Consider the following 9,802-nt stretch of genomic DNA (forward strand, 5'->3'; position numbering starts at 1 on the left):
AGAGCGCTAGCTACATAGTACCACTGATCCCTAATTCTAGATGAAAGGTGCAAATGAGCTATGATTAGCACCTGCCACTTTACAGTCACTGCTGTCTCCCAGTGGACTCTCAGCACATTAGTCTTTTATACACCACAGTCTGCACACAAATTAGATAAATGCAACTACTGCACCATAGAACATAATGTCTCTCATTTCCTCAGAGCTTTCAATACCCTGAAAAATTAACTTTGTGACATGGAAGAGCACCTCAGAGGTACTCTAAGTATGCTCTTCACTGCGTGTCAATTTCCACTATAATTTACAGGAATTAATCTTATACAATGTACCTGGAGCTTTAATTAATAATACGGAGTTCATTCCTACAATTAACTCTGTAAATTCCCTTCTCCAGTGCACATGTTTTCCTTGTGTGTGTCCACTCACTGTAGCAGTAAAATAATTATTGTAACCTGCTACGTACCACACACCTTCATACATTGCATCTTGTCTCAGTACCAAGGATTGTGTACGCTTTATGTGTGTAATAAATAAAACAGGGTTTTCGATGTCCCTTCAGATTCTGAAGTATAGTATATGCAAGGCATAAGGGTAATGTATGCAGTATACTTATTTGATTGAGCATCACATAGTTAGTGCGTCTACGCCATTTTACAAAGTTTCGAAGTTGTGTAATAAATGTGTAGGAAAGTATTAGGCAGCATTATTTGTATTCATGAAGAGCTTCACGATCTCATATTTTCAGAAAAAAAGTATTAGATTGATACCCTTCCAAAAGGTTTTCTTTTCTATTGCTGTTACCCTCTGTGAATAAGATTGTATCCTACATCTGTATTATCATGAACCCCACATAAAAGAAAGAAAGAAAGAAAAACTGGCCTGGGATTTGAACCCACATCATCTATCTACACTGCTTATGGATTACCAGGCAGTGGCAGTACCACTGAGCTGAAGCCAGTTCATAGTCCGAGCGACAGAACAGTGTTTGATGTTTGAACAAATATCCAATGCCTCACCTCTGTTTCATGATCTAAACTCATAATTCATTTGCCTCCAGCAAGGCAAGTTATAAGAATGCTCTTCCATGTCACGAAGTTAATTCCCCCCCCCCCCCCCCCCCCCCCAATCCAACCATTTGAGCTATATTCACAATGTAGTTGAAGAACATACCGGTACTCTGGACACTCCTCCTCTGAGTATTTTACACACATGTACTACAGGTACTACATGTATAGATGTGCATTACCCAGGTGGCTAGGCAGGATAATGCGGGATGTTCGCCCTCTGATTCTCTCACATTGTCTTTATTTTCACACAACAATAGATATAGATATATATACAACTGTACATAGGTACAGTTGTATATTACAGATTGGATGTGTTTCTCATATATGTACAAACATGTGTCTACAGTCATGGAAGAGGAAATCCCTCAACAGCAACAACAAAACCAATGCAACTATTCTCAACGTATCACACTGACTCAGGAGTCTAAAAAGTACCAACCACATTTTAGTCTATTAAAGTAAAAGATGAAATGGGAATGTCAATTAAAACCTTACACAGCAAAGGCACTGCAGAAAAGGCTGCTTTAAATATACTCGCCTGTCTACACATTCCTGAATGATATCACATGACAATCTAGTCAATCCAATAAAATCCCAAAAGGATTTTCCAAAATTTATATTTTGCTTTTATTTGAGAGTTAAATTTCTATTGAAATATTTTGAAAACAAGTGCCACCCATCAGTAACAAATTAATGCCAGCAACTTTCTACACATCATTTGAACACCCAGGTGCAATATGTCCACACTCCATTCACAGTTAATGGGGGGGGGGGGGGGGGGGGGGGGAGTAATTAGGATTTCAAGCATTCACTTTTATTTGAAAAATATTAAAATGGATTTTATGCATTTTCATCCATTTTTAATGTGAACACCATCTACACTTTCAATATAATTGCTCACGTACCAAAACTGAATATCAAATGTTACTCCCCATACCACTTTCTATGATGTAATTCATAATCTGAAGTTATTTTACTTTAATAATGAAATAGAGAAGTACCAGTATGCATTCTCCATGACAACTAAGTTTTGTGAAATCACTATCTATTTTTGTAATCTAATTATGATTTTACCTGTTGATAGCATTATCTTGTTGCTTCTCTTTGACTATCAAGTTTGCTTATTCTCAGATGTATTATCATTTGGAAATACGTTAGCATTAGAATTTTGTGATGCCTGACCTTGCCATTCACACTGCAATGAAAAATTTCTGGGTTTTTGCCACAGTAGTGCACATGCATGATTGACTCAGCAATCTGCTACACGCAACTTACGGCTATGACGTGCGCAACAGCTTGACTACCTCTTGGCATATTTTGTGTGTGGCCACAGGGAGTAATCCAAGCATCAGAAACAAATGACAAATGACAAAAATCACAGGTTTCTACAGTGAGGGTTTATACCACAATTCACGACAGCAAAATTCATGCAAATCTGGAAAATAAATATCCCACCTTGTACAATTTTCTGGCTATACTCTGGTGGTTTTTGGCACATTTTGTATAATCTCTCCATTTTTTGAGTGCATTGGAACATTATCCCTATGTGTTATGTGCTATATATGCATTGTCAATATTGTTATTATTACTATGGGCCTAGCAACTTTCATCGTAATTCCACATTCTTATAATGTCACAATTTTTTTCTGTTACAGAGCGAACAGCCTTTATTATCATTGTCAAAAAAAACCTTTTTTCTGTTTTGTTAAATTTTGCTTGACAAAGCTTTATTTTCAAGTTAAAGGCATAATTTCATATGAATATCATTACTGGAATGGCATTATATGCATTCGCTATTCAATCTTAACAGATTGTTCTTTCAGGACCACTTGTTGGTGTCACTTAGAATTCCTTGGTTGATTCACAAACAAAAAAGTGAAGCCTGAAGCAAGCTTTCTTTCTACCTGTATACCATGTATGGTGTTACATCAATACCATTTCCACAAGTCAATTGCACTAGAATACTGTTAGCAATCCCCATACCCATTATGGTTCACAATAGAAAAATATCACAAATTGATGAGCTAGACATCATACTTTAGTGAAGTAGCAAAGTGGTTGTCATTCTGCCTTCAACGGCTAAGCTTTGATTCCCGTATTCACACTGCAATGAGATGTTTTAGGTAAATGACATCTCAGCTGATACTGCGGTGTACAACTGTAGTTTGTGTGCTAACAAAACAAAGCTCCCAACTTAAAAATATCTTGTGTGATTCATTTCTGCTCGAGTCTTGTTGTTCAGCTAAGGTTAGGGGCTTCTTGAGGATGGAGCCAATGCAAAGGAGGGCCTCCATAAACCATAATGGGCTTTATACGAACAGCAATGTTTATGATTTATGCCTATTAAAGGCACTGTGGTGAGGGTTATTGAACAAAACACACCACCATTTTACAGTAAATCCAGTTGACAATTCAAATGGTGAAAGTTTAACAGACCTGTAATTGTTATTGCTCTGCATGAAACGACCTCAGTTGTTTTACTTGTCCTCTGAAATTTCATTAAAAAAAAGCAAGAAAGCACTACAGAAATGGAATAAAAAACATATAATGTACTGTAAAAGTGGAAATTTACATGTAATTTTCACCCTCGATCGGGTAAGATAATTCCGCATGTTATGGATTCCGCAGAATCAAAATATGAACAAGTATTCCAACAAGTAAAATACTTGTGTGCTTCTATTTTTGTGCCAGTTTAAATAAAGCAACAGTTTTGTCGATCTTGCATACGATATACACTACGTCTAGAGTATAAAACATAATGTTCAATAGAATTTTTTGAGCTATTATTATCTTCTCTGATCAATATTAGGCCATTCAGTTGAAAAACAATTTGATCTGTAGATGTTTTTCCATCGTTGCATGCATTACCCCAAGATGTTTCATTTTGGCAAAAATTCTAATAGATTGTGTCTATTTTGGGGCAGTTAATCTCTCATATAGTATTCTAAAAGATGGTAATGTATGGGGGGGGGGGGGTAATTCACACTGGAAACAGAAAATAAAGTGAAATCCCTAAAATGTACCCTTTTACTGTGGAAATGCCCATATGTGATTACCGTATAAGCTCTGCCCATGCCTGCTGCACAATAATTCTGCATTTACAACCAAAGCGCACAAGTGAACCCCAAAAGTGTGACCTCTCTTGACCTCCAGGTGTTGCGCGCGGATGCGTAATTGAATTCATCGCACACAGCGTATAGTCAGCATACATACCCAACTGTTACTGACAAAATGTTTACATTTATATGCGATGGGGAGAATTCTAAACTCTGCATGAGCAAAACCCAACAAACAATTATGGTATTTCCTATTCCTCACAGAAGCATGACTTGTGTGTACAACAAACAGTGATGCTGCATGCTGTTGAACAGCACAACATAGTGTATTACTTTACATGTCATGCATTATCACAAACCTTTGCTTGGATCATGCAAAAACTACTGAAACAGTGGACATTTTTGCAGCCTGGGTATCTTTTTGCTCTCGGCAGGGTAAGATGAATTTTGCATGTTTTAATTCTATGGAATCAAAACATTGAATAGAGTTACATTAAAAAAATTTTCAAAAAAATTCATGCGCATTCATTTTTGCACTTTAGTTTCTGGTTGTGCGAAATGTGCAATAATTTCCGCTTTTACAGTAGACACTCAGGTTAAATATTTGCTATTAATTCTGGCACTCTTGCACATTTCACAGCACTGCTGTGTATGTATCATACCGACAGCTGCGCGCTACCAACTGCTTGCGAAGATCGAGTACAGCACAGAGCATTCCAAGCGATCAAGTTATTCCAAAATGTACCAAAGTGTACCTGTCTTCTACCAGACTTTATAAAAGACTCAGCAGGAAAAATGTTAGAGTTTGAAATATTTACAATGAATTTATACATGTTTGAAAATTATTTATGAGGTGGTATGAGACTGCACTAGCATTTTAGCTAGCCCGGTATAGCGGGCACGAGTGCATACGTAACCTTTGAAATCAAGCCCGGTTCATTATATGTTAAGCATACACAATGTGCAAATGAAGACATGTGCATTCACGATGTACAAACATACACATGCTGTGATGATTTCTTGATAGCATGCTGCACGCAGACCCGTAAATGGTGGTTGGTTTGTAGATCATTCTTCGCCTAGAACCTAGTGAGGTACTGGGTAGTGGATTATATGCGCTTTATCAATATTGCTGGGGGATATTCTGAGGGATGCCAAGTTCAAAAAAATTTTATGAGTGAGATTTTCATGACTCGGCATGCGAATGTGCGCGCGAGCGAGGGTGTGGGAGGGGTTTTTTTCCCCCCTGTGGACTCCCACAGTAGGGAGCTTTTTCAATTTTTAGCTCTTAATGGTGCGATCAGGTGCATACTTAAGTGACTATTTTTTTACTTATTTAGAAAGACAAAAGGGAAATATACCTTTCATTGCAACTATCGCTTTAATCTTTTGAGCTACGCTCATTATTATAGGCCCAAGTAGCAGACTTCGCCCGATGCGTGAGAAAAATGGGTATCATGCGTGAGATCGCCCCTAAATGCTCGAGTCTCACGCAGAATGCGTGAGACTTGGTAGCTCTGTATTCTCATGGCATGCAATGTGCGCATGACATCACGATCAGTACAGTATGTGAATTTCCAATGCTTTTTTTTTTGGCCGCCCCAGAATAGCCTTGATCAGCTTTCTATCAAAAAAAAAAAAAAAAAAAAAAAAAAAAAAAGTTGTGGCAATTTGATAGAGGGCAAGGACTTAATTCTACATTTCTAGGAACAAAAGTTTTAGATATTTCAATGGAATCAATCACCATTTTCAAAAACAGTAGACAAATGGATCTAACATTAGATCTGGTTTAGTTTTAGTATTAAAAAAAAAAATCAATTGTATTTGTAATGGAACACTAAAATCAGATGCATGTGAGGATCAGAAATTACTTTCTCATTTTAACCGTTAGATCCTGGTTGGCCTAATAACAATATAATTATGAGTGCTCTGCTCCAAAAAGGAAATTTTCCACTGCTGATAAAAATAGAATTCCATCTTCTTTTTGATAAAGTGTAAAACATCGATGACTCGTAACTCGAATGCCCACATTGGGGCCCATGTATCGTACCAAACTTAGTTCTCTTTCTGTATCACTCCAATGCATCCACATGGCATGCCATGGAATTAAAAAAAAAGTGTCTGATAAATCTAGATGTCAAGCTTGCTTGAACAGTCTAGTTAGCACATAGATGTCCAGACCTTCTTGTGGCACCCTTCTTGTACAGGTCTAACGTTAGAAAAGTCTATCCTAACGTTAGTTATCTCCTAACGTTAAGTAAAATTCTGGCTTGGAGTGATGTTTATAATCCATCCGCATCAGAAAGGCAGCCTTTATCATAAACTCAGCTTATACAACTGCCACAGAGGTTTTGAATTTAAATCTGACACAGAAAAATGGCCAGGGAATTGATGACTTACTGCCACACAAATGTGCCAAAATGTGTGAAAGGACAATCTAACATTTACCTCAATTTCAGTAATTAGTCTAGCTAGCGTAAAATTCGACCCTCAGGTCCGGTCCCCTGTTGTTACGAACAACATGCACACATAGTCATAGAAAATACAGACAACAGAACTGAGCACAGAACTTGACGATTGCCCCTCCTCCTCCCTCCCTGCACAGGCACGCTCAGCTAGCTACACACGCGTGTGCGCGTTTACAGCTGCTAGCAAGCCTGGGTTTCTGTAAAAGGCCAATCCATTACACACGTTGCTTTATCACATTCACACACACACACACACACAACACACATACACACACACACACTCACTCAATACATGGCCGATGTACAAATCGTGAAACCGAACGGAGTACGGAATCGCATGTCCACTAACAACCACTTCCTCGTTTTGACGCCTAGACAGCAATGACACCCTGCAAAAATCTCAAAAATAATAGCATAAATTTCTAAGATTCATATGCACTATGCACACAGCTGAAATGACAATGCTTACCGATGCTACTATGTGAAATTCCTCGCCTTTTCAAAGACTTCGTCATGCATCTAAAGCACGGAAATCAGACGTACCGTGTGTTTTTCATGCGTGTGGCTCAACTCATTACTATGCAACAAATGGCCTTTCGATATGCTAAACATATATCCTTCCGCGACTCGTGTGAGTGGAGTAAAATAGTTCTATAGTCTCTACATTCGAAGCGTAAATAAACTAACTGGTGGTAAATCCTATGTCAGCTGTATAAGATATGCCATTTATTGTAGGTGATTCTACAAATGTGAAGTGAATCTATTATCCTTTCAGCCACATTCGATCTGATATGCAATTAGAAAGCTGTGATGCGTCCGAGCCTGTTAACTCCGTGAGGCCCGCTCGCTGTATGCAAATTGCTGATAGTGATATGACGTCATGATTGATTATGCTTATGATGTACAACATGCGTTTTCTATAAAAATTCGAGATAAAAATTCTGGATGATATTATTGCATCACAAACAGGCGTCTAACAAACATACATCCCATCGTTCGACAAACCATATAAATGCGGAACTGATCAAATATGTCTGTCGGGTGGAACATCTCACCGTCACTACTAGTGGTCATCACAGTTATATTGAAATACAAAAGTTCTAGCAGTCGTAGCATGTTTGTTCCCGGAAGACGGAGTTAACGGGAACAGAGTAAACATCGACGGATCTTCCGGTTACCGAGACTGGAGTTATTTCTGCTGAATGTTCTAATCGCGAGGTCTTGGAGAGGGTCGTTCGTTAAATTCCCCGAAAGTAATAAAGGCATTGCGCCGTACTTCCGATTTTCCGGGAAGTAAATACCGATATGTCCTCTGTGAATACAATCTTACCCCGCGGTGCACATGCAGAAGTCGAGCCTTTGAATTGGCGCTGTTGCCTCCAAACCACCCACGCATTGCTTGCTTTCATTCATGCGATCGCACGTGGGCAAGAACCTCCGCTGATGTTTTGGGTAGCAGGCGTTCGCGAAATACAATTAAATGTCTGCTGATTTGAACGCGAAAAACAACATCCACTTATCGATATCATATAAGCCTGTTAACTCCGGTAAAAATATTGACGGAAAATTCCACTCATGTTGAAACTGAATTCAATCAGCTGAGTGAAAGCAACGACAGAACAATAACAGTTTCTCTAAATACGACGAAAATAATAATAATAATAAAGTTATGGATTTTTTTTTTCAATCACATAGGGCCTATTGGTCGAGGCAATGACAAGGCAGTAATGTGATGGTGTCATAACTTCCCCGTTGCTTTTTTTGTTTTTCAACATGAAATACGAAATCACTTAGGCCCTATCTCGATCGTCATTCATACGGCGACTGTAGGATAATCTGGCAGAGAATGTGAGGCGTGACACTTTCTATAGTCCTCATATACTTTCTTCAATCTTCAGTCCTCATCCTCTTTTCTTTTTTTGACGATATTCGGTATATTTTAAGCAGGGAGGTGAAGGAAGTGGTATAGGAGTATATTATAGGCAGGTGATGTATTCATGAATTCCCATTTTGTTCCCTAATAGGCCTATACTCCTTTCCTAAACACTACTCTAATTAGATTTCAATGAATAGTAAGTTTATATGGTTTTTGTACTGTTAAGATACAACCAACTAAGACAACTACAAAAATGAAGTTTATCTTTCATGGAATATTTTTCCTTGTTTGTTTTATGTGTGATATCTTGATCTATTATATACAGTTTTTGTTTTTGTTTTTGTTTTTGTTTTTGTTTTGTTTTGTTTTTGTTTTGTTTTTGTTGCAAATTATCCACCGAGGCAGGGCTTCGTTTAAACAGCAACAATAATATCGCATCTATAATTTACTAACTATGACAGCCCTGTCGCTGTACACTTATTTACAAAACGATTCAGTTGTGACTGCCTGGAAAGAAAAGGTGAAATTTCATCAATTCATACATTTAAAAACTAGCTTTTTTTACCCTAAGTGAATGAAATTTCCGCTATCTCTTTTGTGTTCTTCACATACAGTCAACATGTACATTCACTTATACATAGTTGCCTGTCATTGTCTGTCGCGTTCTACTTTATAATGATATAGGGAAAAATCATGAAAGAGAAATAACGTAAATATAAGCTCTTCACTATAAATTGATGAGATAAAACTTGCTAATTACAGTGACGGCAATCACGATAAATCTATTTCGTATTAGGAGAGAAGAAAGAGACAGCTCATACATTTTTTAAAGGGAATTAAAAACAATCATGAGCAGCCTTTCGATATCATCTGTATATATATATAAGTGCACTGTCCCGCCTCCTCCCCCCCCCCCCCGTCTTTCCTAGCTCTTGTTTCTTTCAAACTTCCCTTCCGTCGTCAATTCAAAGTTCAATTTTTGGTGGGATTGAGCTAAATGTCCGTATCTTAAATCGAAAGCTAAATTCCACTATCTATATCATGGTAGGTCTATACGGTGCAGGGCCTATATAGTTGTTTTGAAGTATACAAGCGAACTTCAATGTATTTTTATGTGCTGTTATCGGCTGTGGCGCAATAGCGTGCTGTTACTTATATAATGAAATAACTCTTCTCACATTACGCGAACTGACTCTCATGAAAATGTATGATTAACAGACAGTGTGCGTTTTAAGATATATCCACAGTCAGCATTACGGGATAAATATGTAATGCAAATGCGTGTTGACCTGTGTTGATTCATGATACCAACATCCCCTATGTGGCCAAAATGAA

At 37.9% G+C, this 9,802-nt stretch overlaps 1 protein-coding gene across 1 annotated transcript in view; it reads right to left on the bottom strand.

Moving 5' to 3' along the window:
* The window catches only part of LOC139708503 (uncharacterized), a 135,815-nt gene extending 128,638 nt beyond the window's left edge, over nt 1-7,177 (bottom strand). Inside the window, exon 1 of the mRNA XM_071620453.1 lies at nt 7,061-7,177. The gene's annotated coding sequence lies outside the window, so the exon portion shown is untranslated. The remainder of the gene's footprint in view (nt 1-7,060) is intronic.
* Between the last annotated feature and the right edge of the window lie 2,625 nt (nt 7,178-9,802).

This window comes from Diadema antillarum, unplaced genomic scaffold (genome assembly GCF_040938485.1).
Source record: "Diadema antillarum isolate AM-2024a unplaced genomic scaffold, OU_Dant_1.0 scf00000036, whole genome shotgun sequence".
Classification (NCBI taxonomy): Eukaryota; Metazoa; Echinodermata; class Echinoidea; order Diadematoida; family Diadematidae; genus Diadema; species Diadema antillarum.